We start from the raw sequence: 18,464 nt of genomic DNA, 5'->3' as shown, positions 1-18,464 counted from the left end.
GTCCAAATCTTTCTTTTGCCACAGCTGTTTCTGTACAGTAGCGCCGTGTGCGCATGTGTATTCCTCTACATTCACAACAGTTGTGCTTCTCTACACATCAAAGCTGAGGAAAAAACCCATCAAGGGAAATGGTCTAATTAACAATGCTGTTCTCACTGACATCTATCTCTGCTAGTATCTGAGCTTCCAGGCTCTTTGACTGGAACACATTCTCACAACAGGGAGTGCAGAAAATGCATAAAAGGCTATGACTATTGTTTGGGTAAAGAAAATATTGTGCACTGATCAGAATCTTTTTTCCCCCTGCCACAATAGAGGAGAGTGATTCGATGTGGCAGGTGTCTGTGATGGGGAATAAAATAAAAGAAAGAATGTACAGTACAGACCAAAAGTTTGGACACACCTCCTCATTCAAAGAGTTTTCTTTATTTTCATGACTATGAAAATTGTAGATTCACACTGAAGGCATCAAAACTATGAATTAACACATGTGGAATTATATACAGAACAAAAAAGTGTGAAACAGCTGAAAATATGTCATATTGTAGGTTCTTCACAGTAGCCACCTTTTGACTTGATTACTGCTTTGCAAACTCTTGGCATTCTCTTGATGAGCTTCTAGAGGTAGTCACCTGAAATGGTCTTCCAACAGTCTTGAAGGAGTTCCCAGAGATGCTTAGCACTTGTTGGCCCTTTTGCCTTCACTCTGCAGTCCAGCTCAACCCAAACCATCTCCATTAGGTTCAGGTCCGGTGACTTTGGAGGTCAGGTCATCTGGTGCAGCCCCCCATCACTCTCCTTCTTGGTCAAATAGCCCTTAAACAGCTGGAGGTGTGTTTGGGGTCATTGTCCTGTTGAAAAAAAATGATGGTCAAACTAAACGCAAACCGTATGGAATAGCATGCAGCTGCAGGATACTGTGGTTTTCTGCGTCGCACAAAGACACAGTGGTTGGAACCAAAATTCTCCAATTTGGACTCATCAGACCAAAGCACAGATTTCCACTGGTCTAATGTCCATTCCTTGTGTTCTTTTGCCCAAACAAGTCTCTTCTGCTTGTTGCCTTTCTTTAGCAGTGGTTTCCTAGCAGATATTATACCATGAAGGCCTGATTCACAGTCTCCTTTTAACAGTTGTTGTAGAGATGTGTCTGCTGCTAGAACTCTGTGTGCCATTGACCTGCTCTCTAATCTGAGCTGCTGTTAACCTGTGATTTCTGAGGCTGGTGACTCGGATGGACTTATCCTCTGCAGCAGAGGTGACTCTTGGTCTTCCTTTCCTGGGGCGGTCCGCATGTGAGCCAGTTTGTTTGTAGTGCTCGATGGTTTTTGTGACTGCACTTGGGGACACTTTAAAAGTTTTCCCAATTTTTCGGACTGACTGGCATTCATTTCTTAAAGTCATTATGGCCACTCGTTTTTCTGTTCTTAGCTGCTTTTTTTCTGGCCATAATACAAATTCTAACAGTCTATTCAGTAGGTCTATCAGTTGTGTATCGACCTGACGTCTGTACAACACAACTGATGTTCCCAACCCCATTTATAAGGCAAGAAACCACACTTATTAACCTAACAGGGCACACCTGTGAAGTGAAAAACATTTCAGGTGACTACCTCTAGAAGCTCATCAAGAGAATGCCAAGAGTTTGCAAAGCAGTAATCAAATCAAAAGGTGGCTACTATGAAGAACCTACAATATGACATATTTTCAGCTGTTTCACACTTTTTTGTTCTGTATATAATTCCACATGTGTTAATTCATAGTTTTGATGCCTTCAGTGTGAATCTACAATTTTCATAGTCATGAAAATAAAGAATTCTGTCAAGTTTGACCTCAGTTTAAAGTTTCAGAAAAATGTGTTGCAAAAGAGGAGATAACACCCAAGCTTAGTTTATGTTGTGTCACCCAAGAGGGGAGATGTTATTATTCCTCAAAGCTAATGTACTGGTGTGGATTTGTTACTAAATATTAACCTAAAAAAATTGTGCTAAGGAGGATTTCTATCTGCTTTTACATTTTCATCTTGATATCATTTGTTTTTGGAAAAACAAACAGATTTCAAATATTTTTTAACAAGTGAATACTTTAAAATACGTCTGTCTGTGCAATTAAAAAGGCACATTAAAAATTGACAACTAAAGGTATTAAATCAGCAACTTTTTATCAAATTCTGTACCCTTCAAAATGAATGTGGATTGCTACTATGTGGAGAAAAATTGAAGTAGGATTTTATTATATTTCTGCTATTAACAAAGTACTGGTAATATTAAAAACACATTTTGGGGAAAATAACTTCTAATTTCTTATTTATCCAGTAAGATACCATCCAAATTATCTTGCTTCAAGAGCAAACATCACACTTGTGATACGACATGAACACAATGAAGGTCTGCAAAAAAGCGTCATTTGGGGTGGACTAGAGAGATGAAAGGCTGGCGTCACTGAGATGTTGGCGCTCATAAAGGTTGGCCCTGGCTTTTGGTCGACGTTTTTTTCAGGGTTGGGGGATGCTTTTCTGGTTCCTGCTGGGTCTTTTGACACTCCTGCTAATTATGTGATCCGGGTGACCTTGTCGTTGCTGGCTGCTAACACGTTTGCAGGAGCTGGTGTCCCTGCACTCCACTTTAAGTCACAACTGGATGTCTGGCCCCATGGTGGGTAGTGGCTATGAAATACTCTAGTGCCCCAGTGGTTAAAATAATGGATGGATACTATATGTATAAAGTGTACAGATATTACTAAACAGTTAAACAGTTTAGTGCAGCGGTTTGGTGCTTTCTGTATTGTGACATGGTGGTAAAGGCTAAAACATGTAAAATCTTGAAGGTTTAATGCATAATCAACAGAAGCACTATGTGGTTTGAGGAAAATGTGGGTTGGTAATTTAAAGAAATATTTGGACAGTCCTTAGAAAGAGAAGAATCAGTGCTCTGCAAACATATGGACACAACGCTTGACAGATGCCCACAGGATGATATCTTGATACGCCTTATGATTTTTTTATTAAATGTGCTGGAACAGCTGCACTTGTATATCTCACTCTGCGGTGACAGCCGTAACATGCCGGGTCTGAAAAAGGCAAAAAAAAAATAAAAAAATACCTCATCACTCATGTTTCAAAGCTTGTCTTTGGAATTTCTTTCAGTGAGCATGTGACACTTTTCAAATAAGTGGGGTTTTTTGTGTTAACAAAAAGGAAATCTTAATTTTGCTTTGCTAATTATAGTCTGCAACCTGTTGCTAAGCAACCTAATGACAGGACACGGCAGGGAGTTAAGAATCTAACCTTTGGCTGGAAAGAATCAAAAGGTGGCATTTGAATTTCCTCCATATCACCTTGTGTTGATGCACTTTGCTCTGACTCAAACTGGACTGTGCGCTGCATTTCCAATCATTTAATTTGTGATTTTACGTGTTTTTCATTTAAACTTTTGTGAGAACATTTAAAACACTCAATTTCAGTCAGTTTGAACAAAGTGGGGTTATGAAAGTGACTGGAAATGGGTTTATGTATTGTCTCTGTGAGGAAGAAAAAAAGCAGTCATTCAGCTGAAGAGCACTAATGTGCTAACCTCTCAGTTTAATCATTCTTTCAGATTAGATCATTTAGATTAGGTAATGGATCACCATTGTGTGCAGTCGCAGATTCAGCACATGATTAATATTGATATTTAGAAATGCTGAAAGACTGAATCCAAAAAGTGGTGTTGTTTTTGAGGGATTCAAGCGAGGTTTTGAAATGGTTTCTGCACACAAGTTGACACAGTTTTTGCATTTTGGATATTTCTTTGTTAGTGTCGGATCCTTCCCTCTCCTTAAGGGCGGGTAGTGGCAGCGGAGGTGGCAGTGTTGGTGGTGGTGGTGGTGGGGGGGGGGGGGGGGGTCTGTGGCTCAGCGCCAAAATAGTTTTGAAGTATCTGTGAAAAGACCCTTCTTAATCCGTTTTATTTGCTCTGCAACCTCCAAACCATTTGTCCTTGCAGAGCTCCAAACCCTCCACTCCAGCCAGCCATCTCAGGGATTTAGGAGAGGTGCAAGAGCCTAGAGACAGTTTGAAAAAAAAAAAAAAACATCTGCCTCTGGAGGGGGTGGGGGTGTTACAAGATGGGGGTGTTGGGAGGTTTGGGGCTGAGGAGTCATGCTGGGCAATCAAAATGACAGACAGCAGTGAGAAGTGTTTTGCGGGCTCTCACATACATGCAAAGTAGCTGGAGTTGTGAGCCTTCGCAACTCTCCCTGGTTTTCAGGTAAACACAGCCCGGCCAAGGTATGCATGGTCTTTCCCTACCTCAGTGTCAGTGATTTTGTTTGTGTATGCTAATACTGTGTTTGTTGGCGTGCTTGTGAGAGGAAAGAGTGGACTTTCCTGTGTTGGCGCTCATGTCAGTGGCTCGCGTTGTTGTGTCTCTTGCAAGAAAGCCTGCCAGCTGTTTTTCTGTGGATTTTCTCCTCCTTTGCCAATGATAGTCTAGAAGGTGTTGGAGAAGTGAAGGTCAACAGGTGAAATAAACAGCATCCATATTTCATGAGCCATAAAAAAGGCACATTCAACGCAGGTTCAATTCTAAGGGGGACTTTGAAAAGGGTGCACAATCATCCCCTGGCTGGTCTGGCCAAATATAACCCTATTCTCTTATGCTTTGCATCTAACCCTCTTTCCCTAATTTTCACCCCAATCGTGGCCCCTTCCCCTGAGTAAAAAAAAAAAGAAAAAACGCCTTCCAAAGTGGAGGCTTCATTTTTCACTCTCCCTTTGGGGCTCTGTTGTCAGAGAGCAGCCCTTAGGAAGTCTTTATTTCTGCCAGGCTGGGCCTCTTGCGTTCCTCCACCCGCTCCCTCCGTTCTCATGGATGTCCCCCCCACCTGCTGGGATCCTGATCCCAGCCAGGGCAGGGCTTCAGCGGGGGACAATTACTGCTGCTCCCCATCTTTGATCATCTGACCACATGGAAGCATAACAGCTGACCACATGTTTCAACAGACAAGAAGAATAAGTAAAGAAAGAAAGAAGGAAGAGTTAGAATAGGGGTGTGAAGAAGAAAAGAAATCCCCTTTTCATTTAAGCCGAGCCCAAACTTCTTTTGCACTTGGGGAGCTTTGGGTGGGGTTAGCCGTAATGGTTAAATCCGTGTTTCAGCCAGTCCCCTTTGATGGTGATTATTTATTTGGATCATGTCAACCCTACTTATTACGGACGGTGTCTGGCTACAGCCTCAAATGAAGTTCCGTTTCAATTTGCCCCACGTTCTTTTGTGAGTGCCACAGAAAGGAAAAAGAGAGAAGCAATCTGAGGCTGGCTTTGCAAAGAGTTAGAGCTAACTATTGTGCTGTTATCTGCCAGGTGATTGTTAAGCTTTCTTGTCCTTGTTCTGGCCACTGTCTAGCTTTTTCTCAACCTTTAAACTTCTCCATAGGGGCATGCAGGTTTCATACAGCAAACGAAGCAAACTCCTCTCAGCCAGAAAGTCACCAACTCCAAGTCATAAATTTATAGCATTAAGCTTTATTTTTTGTTCTGTCATAATTTGTATGTCACAGGTTTCATCTGTAAATCTAGTTCAGATGACGAAGGTGTTTGCCCTGCCTTTATTCCTCAAAGAAGGCCTTTTGGAGGGCTCCAATTGTAAAGATCGCTTTACAACGTCGAGGTTGCCTAAAAAGAGCCTCTTCAGCAACACTTTGGTCCAGCCTGAAAGAACGGGACATGTTTTGACTGGCCTGCCATCTAATATTGTCACTTCTGGGCCAAGCAGCAGCTTTAGGAAGCCTCAGCGTGGCTCTCCGAGGTGCACTCAGACGTCATGCAATTGTGCCTTAACAGTAATGTGCATGAATGGAAACAAAAACATGCATAAAAAGGGAAAACTTAAAAGATATGTATAACGCCTTGTACTTTGCATGCTTTCTCTCAAATATTTATTGAGAGTTGGATAAAAGGTGCATTACTTATAAATATCTTGGGGAAGTGGGTTTAAAAATCTTTCAGTTACATTTGTTGAGGAACTTTTGGAAAGAAAATATAAATGGTGATCAATTTGCCAATGATTTACCTTGATAAAGGTTAAATGTGTTTGCTTCTTAAGTGTAGCTTTTGATTTATTGCTTATGGGTTCATGCAATCAAATGGATGGAATATGAAAACAACTATCTGAAATGTGGTAGTTACTAAAATAAAAAATTATGATTTGCAAAAAAAAGATGTTTGATAGCCGTCTTTTTAACAATCATTTTTGGGCTAATTGTATCTTAAGCAAGAGTAAGTTATCTAACAAATAAACAAATAAATAAATAAATAAATAAATAAGCTGTTTTAATGTTTTTTTTTTCATTGTTACACTTTACTAAATCTTTTGGTTTTTGAAATTATTAGATTTAGAAAATGAAGCAATCTGGCGAAACTTTGTCTTAGATTTTTTTACAGTCCAAATTAGAGACTCATTTATTATTTTCTTTTGATTTTAAATAGAAAGAGGTAAAACAGTTTATCTCATTGTTGCCATTAATTCAGCACCTTAGCTCAAAGGGTTAGTTCCATTAACTTATTGATTATTATTAGTTTACCATCATAGATTTTGTGCAAATCTGCTATCCGTTATTTAATTTGCTACATATAACCTTGAAAAGATCAATAATGGATTGTTTTTTATTTAAATGTGTTTTTCCTGTCTAACAGAGCAGCACATCTGCTTGTTTGCTGGTGGTTAACCTCATTCCCTTGTTCAAAGTAACAAAATAAAAGTGTGCACAACTACTTGTGTGTTTGCATTTCCTGTACACCAGAGAAGTTAGTTTTTCTCCAGAGACGCAGATCGGCTTTATGATCTGGCCTCTGCCGTTTGTGCATCCTGCCTTACTTCATAATCGTTTTTATCCTGCAGTTAAAAATAATTAACAAGTCATGCCCTTTTGTCGTCCAGCATTTCAGGTTCTTGCTCCAGCAATGAAAGGTCTCTGCATCAGCATGGTCACATTATGGTGTCAGGATGCATTTAAAGGTGCAGTAATTCAGCGGTTTACATGGCCTAATAAAATGTCGACATGCCCTGATAATGAGAAGCATGAATGGAAACTTGGAGTTCCCTGTGGCCCCTATGTGAGTCTGTTTCACTGAGTTTGGAGATGTTGCTGGAAGGGAGAGAGGAAGCCAGTGAGTAAGAGCAAAAAGGAAACACCAGGAAAAAAGACAGCTTTTCCACCCTCACGGCTGTTTTATAGTATCCGCCTCTTTAGAGGTAAAAGAAAAAGAATGACAGGCTGCTTTTATTCCTCAGGTTGACATGTGTGCCGCCAGAATGCAGACAGTCTGACACTGGTATGCAGGTTCACAGTAGCAGGATTGAGACTGAGGCTTTTCTAGGTGCTCTCCTCACTGAGTGATATCATATGAACCGAATAGCAAAGGTCACAGACAGCTTAAGCACTCGCCTCTTCATCTCTATGCCTTTTCTGACACTCGTTATGATGTCTTGACCCGCTCACCAGCTCGCTGTGTTTGCACAAATGTGTTGCATGCAGAACCAGGCAGTCAGTCCGGCCTCTTTATTCATGAGCCGGTCAACTTTGAGCTGAGTCTCAGCCACTTCTCAGCTCAGGGTCAGAAGGGGAAAAGAAGCTCTGACTGGCTAGGAGAAACAATTTATAATAGTGGAATATTTATTTGCTTTGGGTGTAGTACAGATGGAGCAACGATGCTGCCTGTGTGTGCTTTTAGTTTACACGTTTTTCTTCTTCTGGGTGATCAGTGAGCCATTTCCCACATCTTATTCTTACAACTGCAGCATCTTGTTGTCATGGAATAAATCATGATGCACTGTGGAGGTGGTGGCAGGCAGTGTGAGTCAGAAACAGTCTGCTTGACTTTACACTTGCTGGGGATCTGGTAACTCAGCAGGTAGTCTGAGTACAGATTGAAACTAACTCTGCCTTTCTGCACTCATGGCACCCCAAGAGCTCCATTTGAGAGCACGGCTGTTCCTTTACTAGGAGTTTTTTTTATTTTATTTTTTTTTATTGTGTACAGGTGGGAAAGGTTCAAGGTTGCCCAGTTCAAATTAATTTACCACTAGGTGCACATGTCCACGCTTCACCAGAATTCCCAGAGAGTGAGCATTTGTGATGAAATAAAAAAAAGAAAGAGATTTTTAAGGAACACTTGTTCAGCCAGTCGGTGGCCTGGAGTTTGTTAGTTTCAGATGGTCGCCGAGAGCTACCGACTTAGATCCTCAATTCAGCCTGCAACCTTTCTAAAAAGGTTACCACCGCAGGGCTGTTTTTCATCACCCTGTTGTTTTTGTTAGCACTAACCAGATTGACTTATAGCAGATTTGCACCACTGTGCATGTCGTAACCACTGACTAACAAGCACTTATTCATCTGCCCAGCAGCGCAGCTCTATTGGCACAAGTGGCGATGTCTGATTTACATTAACGACTCTGGAGTCACATCTGTGTTTATCAGGCAACAGCTTTGAACATGACTCAGCCAATCAAAACGGCCTTTTTGCTAACATCTTCTATTGCTGAGGAAGTGTCTAAATTCGTTTTTTTTTTCTATATAGATGGCAGTTGCTGCATTTGGGAGCGTGCCAATGAGTGTGTGAATTGCACTCATGTATAAAGCTGTCTTTGTAATACCCTGGCCAAGAGCTGCAGGGAAACTGGAACTGACTGTAAATTAAGCAGAACTGAGGAAAAAGATACAAAAATGTGGAATATTTATGTGACACAGAAAGGTAGGTAGGTCAAAAGGGTAGGGGGCTTGACTGGGAAAAGGTCAGGTTTGTGGTTGTTTCTCTCTTAGAAGCTGCAGTCATAAAGGGTTGTCCCAGCTGATGTCTGTCATTGGAGATGAATTATTCACTCACTTGTCAAATCAATAATGACCGGGTCTTTAGTGGCCTACTCTCTCCATGCCCTACTTATTGGTTTTGGGGGGAGAGGACACATCGTTTGACAAAAGCTTGTTATGTGAGGGAAAGATTTTTGTATGTGGTTTGCATTCATCATAGTGGACAAGCAACCCCTTGCTGAGGAAAATTGGCCGTCATTTGCCATCTTCTTTGCAGTTTGTGCGAAAATTGGAACTTTGAAAGAGAGTTACAGTGAGCGCACGTGATTCATCCGGAGCTTTGGTTGAAGTGGAATGTGGCAAACAGATGAAGAGCAGTCGCTGGAAGGGTGGAAGGGGTGGAGAGGGAGTCAGGCAGGATGGGGCGGACGTTGCTGTGCCTTTAAGGGCACGGGCATGTTTGGATGGCACGGCCCGCCCCCTGCCCCTCTTCCTCTGTTCATGTGTCACTCAATGTCTTCCAGGGTGTAATTTTTCGTCAACTGTAACAGCCCGGGCACATTGCCACCCAGGGAACTTTTAAAAATGAATAAAGAATTAATTAAATAATTAGCAACTTCACAACAATCTCTTTTGTTCTGTCAGTCTCGGAGTGCTTAAAAGTCACCCTGAGAGATGGGGGAAGAAAGAAAGGAGGGAGGTGGAGAAATTAGAAAAATCAATTAAAAAATATGAAATGCTTTTTAGTGATCTGCCAGTTATTACATCTAATTGGAGCTCATTTCCCCCCAAAAAAGCATTTTTACAGACACATGTGTGTCACTGTGTGTGTTTGTGACATTTAATGGCTTTGTGCGCAGATAACCACTTGGCACGAAGACAGGCAGATATGAAAGGCTGTCACTCTGAGCAGCTATAATGGCTTCATGAATGTCTGCACGCACGCCAGTGTATAAGTGAATGTGTGTGTGTAATTATGACAGTGTGATGATAGGAGCCCACTTTTGGAGTGGGCCTGATCAAAACCTATTGGCTTGCTGGGTGACTGTGCGTCTGTGAGCGCGGGGTGTTGACACAAGGTGAGATGGAGCAAAACCCCCACCTCCCCTCTGAGATTTTACATCGCTGTCCACGCCCCCATTTCCCTCAACACACCCCTCCACTCGCCAACTGCTTCTGTTTGAGGTTAGCAGCCTCATCCCTGTGTCTATGGACAACTGAAACGGAAAGCAGTTTGAGACAGATTCAGGCCTGAACTTTCACTAATATCACTACACAGTGGTGTGGAATAAGGTTCTCCTTTCTACTTGAGATTAGAAAACAATTCCAGCTTTGAATTCTGCTAGTGGTTGGTTGTAAAACTTTTTGAGTACTTTAAAACTGAGTTGTCAACAAAACCCTGTGGTTCCTACAGGAGAACAGAGTTTAAAATACAACCAAGAAGTTCAAAATTTATAGCATTAACCATATATAACCATTGGTATCATATTTGATACACACATTTCCAAGACCCCATCTCATTAGCATGTTCCAAACTTTCCTTGAAAACCCACTGTATAAAACCTAGTCCCTGTTTTCTGTCCTGTAGTTCATCATTATTCAACTAGGGGCGGTAGAAGGACTTTCTTTGCTCATTTCAAAATATATTAATATATTTATTAAAATGACATTCTGCAAAATAAAGGTCCAATAAAAGAATGATGAAGTGGCGCTCTGCCTCCAACTTTTCAAACTGTAGTTTATGACTCTTCAGATTAAATGGAATCAGATTTTCATTTAAACAGATGAAGAATCTTTATTTAAGGACTTTTCGGTTTACCATGCGTCACCTCTGTGCGCCACGTCTTTCATTTTATTTATTCTAAGGCATTACTTTGGGTCTACATTTCTTTTTTTTTTTTTCAGAAATTAATGGGGAATTACTGATTCTGTTATTCCCCTGCTGTGCGTGTGAGGGGGGGCTAGTAGGAGGGTATTTTCTAAAAACTGATTGGAGCAGAAAAAATACGCCCAGTCTCCTTCTGCCAGATCTCACAATGGAGGCGCTGATTTTTTTTTTCTTCTTGATAAGGTTCTATGCTGTCAGGGGGCCAGCTGGAATTAGAAGTGGATTAATAATTTTAAACAAGGCTAAACCGCTTGGACTGTCTGTCTGTCTGCTCTTTCCAATGCTTAGCCAATGGTCCGTCTGCTCTCTGACCACATCAAAACAATCTAAAAACACGATATATTCCTAATGAAGAGGCTTGGGTTTAGTTCAGAAGCTTGGGAGAACATGAACACAGATATTTTGAGGGTCTGTGAAGAAGCCTAGATTTTTAAGCTGATATCACAAGAAAGAAGCCTTACTTGGTTCCTGTTCCGTTTCAAAAGCTGAACATCATTAAATTGATTTTTTTTTTGCTGCTGCTCTTTTTTGAGTTTTGTAAACCATAAGCTGACGTAGAAAAATGGTTGTTGCCTTAGATTATTCTCGGTAAATCCATCACTTCCTGCTGTTAAAAGCTGCAATGGAAAGAAAAACACTGCCTTCGTGTGCTTTGAGTTGGAAGAAACCAGACTGAGCTGGTGGAAGTCCACTGTCCACTGGCTAAGATCACCAGAGTGGTGACCCCTTCCCCTCCCCTGTCACAGGAAAGATTAACACCAGTGGGAGTGTTAAATGGTGACGGACAGGGATTTGTTGGGTTATTTGTGGAATCATCAGACATTTTACAAACCAAATTTGGGTACAGTAATGCCTCACAATCAGATGTTTTTGTTGGCATCTCTTGCAGATCAAGAATCATTTCTGAATCATGCATGATTTACCTCTCTGCATGTGTTTTTAATATGTTTTGGTGTTGTCTTGACTAAATGTCTTTGAAAAAGATGCAATGTCTCCTGATGTGAAGCACACTCAAAGAAAATGGTTAAAATATTTATTTTTGGGTCAAATCTTTTAATCCAAAAAGAACTAAAACAGACAAACAAACAAACAAAACAAAACAACAAAAAACACCAAAGTATAAATCCAGTTAGACATAAAGTGGAGGAAAGTAGACTACAGCATAAATCTATACTTTTATCTTTTTTATTATTATGATTTCAGTCATTATAAAAATGTTCTGTGAATGTAGCAGGGACATTAACCCCCTTCTGAGCTATTATCCCTGCATTCTGGTGTTGCAATTTCACACTCCACTGATTCCGACAAGCAGGAGAGAGCCTGCATGCTCCAGATTTCACCTTGTTTAGGTAATACAAAAAAATCACTCCGAAGACGAGGTAAATTAAACTGGGTACTGGCTGGGCACACTGTTGCCAATTTCAAGAGAAAGAAAGAAAAAAAGAGATAGGAAACACACAGCTTTTATAGAGCTGTGTTTGTGTGGCTTTTCGGTTGCAGCCTCTAAAATTCAGCTCCAAACTGACCTCGCATCATCATGGAAGCTCAGACTAATATTATGCATTTGAACATCCTCCAGACTGAAGGCCGAGATTTGAATCTTGAGCTTCGTCGCTCATGTTTAGGCCACCAAATGCCACGTCTGATAGTATCACCTTTGAGAGCTGCAGCTCTCACCAGCTACATTCCTAATGCATGAACGGCGGCTCCTTATGAAATGTATCTGACAGACAGCACAGGTTATGCATTATTTATGGCCAGCAAGAATAAAAACAAACTGCCTGCGTGGTAACGTTTCACAGGATGAAACTATACATGCAAGTTTGAGCTGCAGCCCCGCGTGGTTTTCCATCATTTTACGCCGGGGGTCGCATTTATTTGATTGTACCTTGTATAATTTGCGCAAATTTGGATCCAATCGTCGCTGTCATTTGATTCCCTGCAAAGAGAAACAACGAGACGTTTTTGCACCATCGAAAAATTATTATTATTATTATTATTATTATTATTATTATTATTATTATTTATCATTTATCTATTTTAGTCAATTTATTGCGGGATTTAATTTCCTGTGAGAACCGATGAGCTCGAGCGCGCGCAGAGGACGCGCGTCCTCACTGCTGCGCCGGTGGGCCTTCATCAGCCCCCCTGCTCAACTCTAGTCGGTTCTTTTGACTTCATTGTGCCCAAACCTTTCAAGGCCAAAAAACACGCAGCTCGTTAATAATTTAGAACGTGTAGATCTTTGTTTCTCTTTTTTCTCCTCTTATTCAGAGTTGAGTGATTGCATTCGCAAGAGTAAAAAAAAACAAAAACAAAAAAAATTAAAAACAAAAACAGGCCTCTCAAGCTAATTTTCTCCCCAGGAACAATTTCAACAAAATAATTATAATAACACTATTTGTATTGAAATATTTCTTTTAAATATTTGTATATTTTTAAAAACATAAATTCAGAAAAATCCTACTTTTATATGAACTTTTTTGTCGAAGCACTACGTAACCTGGCTTTAACTTTGTTGAGAGGATTCAAATTTCACCAGGCTCCACTCATTCCACCCCTCACCCCCCTACTAGGAAAAAAGTATGTCATTGGTCATCATAGCAAAGGATGGATAGGATGTCTCTGAGATGCCAATGAAAATACTTGACTGTGTTACATTTGAACAAACAAGAGATGATTTACAACCTCCAACGGCATCCTGTGGGAAAATGTGCAAGATATTAAGGACACGCCATGCTTGCCTCACATGCGAAACCTCTGTTCGTCTGTTATTTCAAACTCACGTAAGCCACTGTTGCTTTTTTCTGTTTTTCATAGCATTCTCTAACTAACTTGCAATCTTGCTAAGAACTTTTGAATCCAAAGGCCCTGCTTGACCGTTCGTGTGCCTTTCTTCTTTTGTGATGGATACTGCAGACCAGAACTAAAGCAGGGGAAGCAATTATTGCAGAAATGGTCCCACAGGCGTTTAAAAAGCTAAATCGGCGTGAGGCTTGTGATTGGCCTGTTGGACACCTATAGGTCCATACATTATCCTGGCATGAGGTCGCTTTGGCAATAGCCTGCCAATTTCCACCAGCACCTGGCTCTCCAAGCCCCTTCTTTCACCAAGCCCTCCTACCTGGTTCCTTCTTGTTGTATCCCTCTTTTCTCTGCAATGTTTCCAAAGAATGCTATTGCCTCCAGATATAAATTCACAGAACTATATATATATATATATAGAGAGAGAGAGATAGATAGATAGACATAGATATAGATATAGATATAGATATCTCTCTCTCTCTCTCTCTCTCTCTCTCTCTCTCTCTCTCTCTCTCTCTCTCTCTCTCTCTCTCTCTCTATATATATATATATATATGTATATATGTGTGTATATATATATATATATATATATGTATATATGTGTATATATGTGTATATGTATAGATAGATATATAATGACATGTGGGTTAGGAAAAACGGATTTGTAGGTACAGCTGTCAAAAAAAACAAAGAAATCTAAGCCACAAATAAGAATGACAAATTAAAAAAGTCTAAAGAAATGTGATGCTGCTAATACCAAGTATATACAACTCAGTATTGCAATCTTTAGCCAAAAGGCATGGCGGAGGAGTTGAGTATAAATTAGTGGCAAAGTGGGAAGAAAATAACTGGTGCTATGTCTCACACTTTTTTATTATGGCTGTCAAAAACCTGCATAACACAGCTGTTGGGTAAAACTCTCGTTTTGCAGCAGTGCAGCTGCCACCCACACAAAAATCTCCTTTTTTTCTGTAAGGCCAAAAAAGAGAGAAAAAAGCTGTAGCACAGCGTATTACATCCAAATAACCTCTGATCAGGGCCCTACAAACGCTCAACAGGGGCCACAACGTTTACAGATTGTGCTAGTGTTCCTTCTGTTTGTCATTATGTCTGTTGCCTTCTCTGTTTATTATCTTTGCAGCATTTATTTCTGCATTGAAACATATGAATAATAAAGAGTACTTTTGTTCTATTTTTTATGGTAATATTAAATTAATAAATATGCTTAAGAATCTACCCGTTAAGTGTCTTAGCACATAAAAGATATTAGAAATTCAAAGAGAAAATATCTCCTTTTAATGTCAAACCCCTTGAAGCGTATACTGTATATGGTTTATGTGTTTGCAGAAAAGCATATACTTTTTTTGGGTAAAAATAGAAGTTTTAAACCAAGACAACCTTTTATGCTAGTTTAAAAAAAACTGTTTATGGTAATCACAATTTATAACTGGACTGTGGTTTAAACCAACTCTTTTGTGTTCATGGACAAGAGAATTTTAAATAGGGTTTTTCTATGAAGCAAAGAGGTCTTAAGAATTTGATTTCATATAACCTTAAATTTGAACAATGTCTTCTCATTGAAACATAATCCACATGGCATCTTTAATATGTTCAACATGGCCTTAGATAAGCAACAATACAATAACAACAATGTAGGTCAATTTTTGTCAACGTTGAAAAATGCAAAATACACCCAAAAAACCCAAAAGTGATGCATTTCAATTCTTGCTTCTGTTTGTAGAAGGGCAGGAATCAGGTGCGAGAACTATATTTTAGGATGAGGAGCAGTAATTTTTTTCTTGGAGTCATGTATACTTCATGCTTATCAGAGATTATAGATTTTACACACATCACGCAACCAGAACTGGCTTTATTTTGAAGTTTGATTGACTTTTCTGGGGCTCAAATTTGAAGGGTATCTGTCTGTCTGTCTGTCTGTCTGTCTGTCTGTCTGTCTGTCTGTCTGTCTGTCTGTCTGTCTGTCTGTCTGTCTGTCTGTCTGTCTGTCTGTCTGTCTGTCTGTCTGTCTGTCATCCATCAGTCAGCATTACGCATGCGCAAGTCAACAGCAAAAGCGACCTTTTAATAAGCCACTACATTTATTTCTTTTGAAGTGTCTTCAGAGCTTGGCACCTAACGAGCTTTGTCCCTTTTATTTTGAAAGAGCATTGAACGCATGAGCGCGGCGCCCCGCCCTCCCCAGTGGGTGGGCGTGTCCTTTGAGGCTGACTCGGGGCTGTCAGGTGAAAAGTTTGCCGGAGGTGCTGAATCACGCCATTCATGCGAGTTGGAACAAATGTAGCTTTTTGTTGACTTCCAGGCTGCACAATGTTGATAGTGTGCCATGTAAAATGTGCTAAATGTTCCGTCAAGGCTGCCGTAGTTTTAATGAACGAGCTAATTGCTGGTAGTTGAGGTTAAGGCTTTGCTCTGTCCGCCAATTCAAGCGTCAGCATTGCACATTATTCACTAATGCCCAGCTCAGTGGTTCATAAAAGCACTTTCTGCTACTCACGGGGACTTTCTCCCTGCGTCGGGAGGAAGCAAAGCGCAGCAACGGGTCATTAAAAGGATGCCAACTGCTCATTTACGCATCCGCTGCGCCTCTGAAGTGCTGGAAATGTATCTGTCAAAAGACTAACGCAAAGCACAATTGCGGAACATCTGCTTTGCTGAATGGGCGTTTGTCAGAGAACTTACTCTCGAGACCTATTTGCGTTTATTCCTTCGCCCACTCTGATAAGGTATTCATCAAGTTTCTGACACCTTGCCAGATGTTTAGGAGCCGCCGCTGTCTCCACTTGGACATCCCAGTAATAAACCCTCCTTTTAACAAAATAAAAGATCCATCATTTAGGAACAAATGAAACAATACATAATTTTGTAAACATTTATTCGACGATACGTGCGTAAAATGCGCTCGATGACCGAATTGTTTGAGAAGAATTTAAAGAAAGCAAACAAAGAGGCAACATTTGTTGGATTTCTCACTTGTGGAAAGAAGAGAGAAATGCCTGCAGGCTATAGTATCGTGATTGGCTATGTAAATGTCCATTGAAGAATAATTGAACGCAAACACAAAGCCATTCAGTTTAATCAGTTTGCATCACAAAAGCCACGAAACAACCAAAGATATAGACACACCGTGGATTAAGGTGCTTTGTGAATGCATATTCAACACCCTGCTGGAGGTGAAATAAGCATCGATAATTGGCAACCACATCAACTTTAGCGCAAATGGAAGACTCTTGATTATCAAATGAACGCAATTATTTGTTTTTACTGCCATATTTTGTCATATGAAGTTAGAAATCCATCTAATTTCAATCTAATTGCCACGCTTCATTTGGTGACACAATATTCCAGGCTTAGTTAGTGCATCCGTTTAAGAGAGAGGACTTGTGGAAAAAAGGAGCAGTCCTAACTTGATGTGGCTGTGTGTGGTAAGATAAGCGCGCAAAACACGCCCACACAAACTTAGATAACTAAGTTAGCTTCAGTTATGGTCATCCAGAGCAGAGATGAGAGGACATCTGAGCATAGAGTCCAGGACACCAAGCGTGGTGTGCCAGGCTGTGCGCAAAAAAACAAACACAAGCTCAGTCTCTGCGAAGCTCACAAATCCCGCTTTAAGTGGCGGATCAAAAGCCTGAAACGTAAATAAACACTCTGGCATCGTTTATGTACAAAGGATGGCTTTTAAAACTGGGGTCACGCGCGTGGAAGCCGTGACGCGGGCAATAGTTACCAAACCATCAACGAGCGTTAACTGTGCCGGTTGAGATCATCACCTCCGTTGCGTGACAAAAAAGGCTAGGGACCTGCTTGTGACAGTTTATCCTCTTAGCGCGCGCTCGCACGCCAGCAGACTGTGCGCGAGCGGGGAGTGGAGGCAAGGTGGAGAACCGGGAAGCACGTACCCAGCCTGGAGTAAAGTCGAGCGCAGGGCGCACGCAGGAGAGCATCTAAGTCTTGTTTTTTTTTATTGCCTCCCCTCTCCCCCTCCGATCCCAGTCACAGAACAGGCAGATTCTAAAAAAGAAACGTTGAGAATACTGCCGAAATGCATGCTGCAGGTCCGCACACAAAAAAACACCCCACAAGATAACTCTGCATGTATGAGCGCTAATGCCAGGCGTAATGCATAGAGTCCAACATTGTTGTGATATAACCGCTAGTCTTAACACAACTGCAACCACGTGACCACCGCTCACTACGGCCCATTGAGAACCCGTCGTGCACACCCCACCCCTCCGTAACCGCATCCCCTTCATTCTTATGTGAACACTTTTATTCATTCATCCTTTTTTACCCTCCATTTGCGCAATTGGTTCCCATTTATCATGCCGACCCTGCAAAACCAGCATCATATTTCTGTGCGACGGAGCGCCTCTTCCATGTGAGCTGCGGGACAAACCGGGTCCCGCTTATTTGACGTCACGTTATCTGAAAGGAGAAACATGAAAATGTGCGACCAGAAGAGCCGGGAAGGGAGGGAGGAAGAGGAGAAGGAGGAGGAGGACGGAATGGGGAAGCGGGGGGAGAGGGTTGGAGGGGTGGGGGTTAAAAAGAAATGAAATCAAACGGATTGCAAAAACATAACAACTGGGATCAAAAACAGAAATGTGTTTCTGGTGTTCTAAAAGTGACTCAAAAAGGAGTTTTTCGTTTATTTTGCACCAAATCAAAATAAAATAACATTTTATTTTTATTTAGAATACTAACCGGAGAGACGTTTTTTGCTATTTAAATGCTAAGCATGGCAGTCCCCTGATGTGTGGAAACTCGCCTGCTTGTTTAAACGGAGCAATGCCTTGTTAGTCGGTTAGTGGGAGACGCTGAGGCAGAGCTGCTTTTGACAAAGCAACCCACTCTGCATTCACGGCCACACAGTGTCCTCAGTTGCCCGCCCTCCAGTCTGCACTAGTATAATTTTGCTCATAACTGCTCATTGAAAAAAAGTTGCAACTTTTGCAGCAATTTA

General features: G+C 41.0%; 1 long non-coding RNA gene across 1 annotated transcript in view; it reads left to right on the top strand.

Annotated features, from left to right (window-relative positions):
- The window catches only part of LOC105354858 (uncharacterized), a 118,341-nt gene that overhangs the window by 25,059 nt on the left and 74,818 nt on the right, over positions 1–18,464 (top strand). The gene's annotated exons all lie outside the window — the stretch shown is intronic.

Source organism: Oryzias latipes, chromosome 10, assembly GCF_053564925.1.
Source record: "Oryzias latipes strain Hd-rR chromosome 10, Olatipes_Hd-rR_3.1".
NCBI classification, from domain to species: Eukaryota; Metazoa; Chordata; class Actinopteri; order Beloniformes; family Adrianichthyidae; genus Oryzias; species Oryzias latipes.
This window is presented reverse-complemented; position numbering and strand designations above follow the sequence as displayed.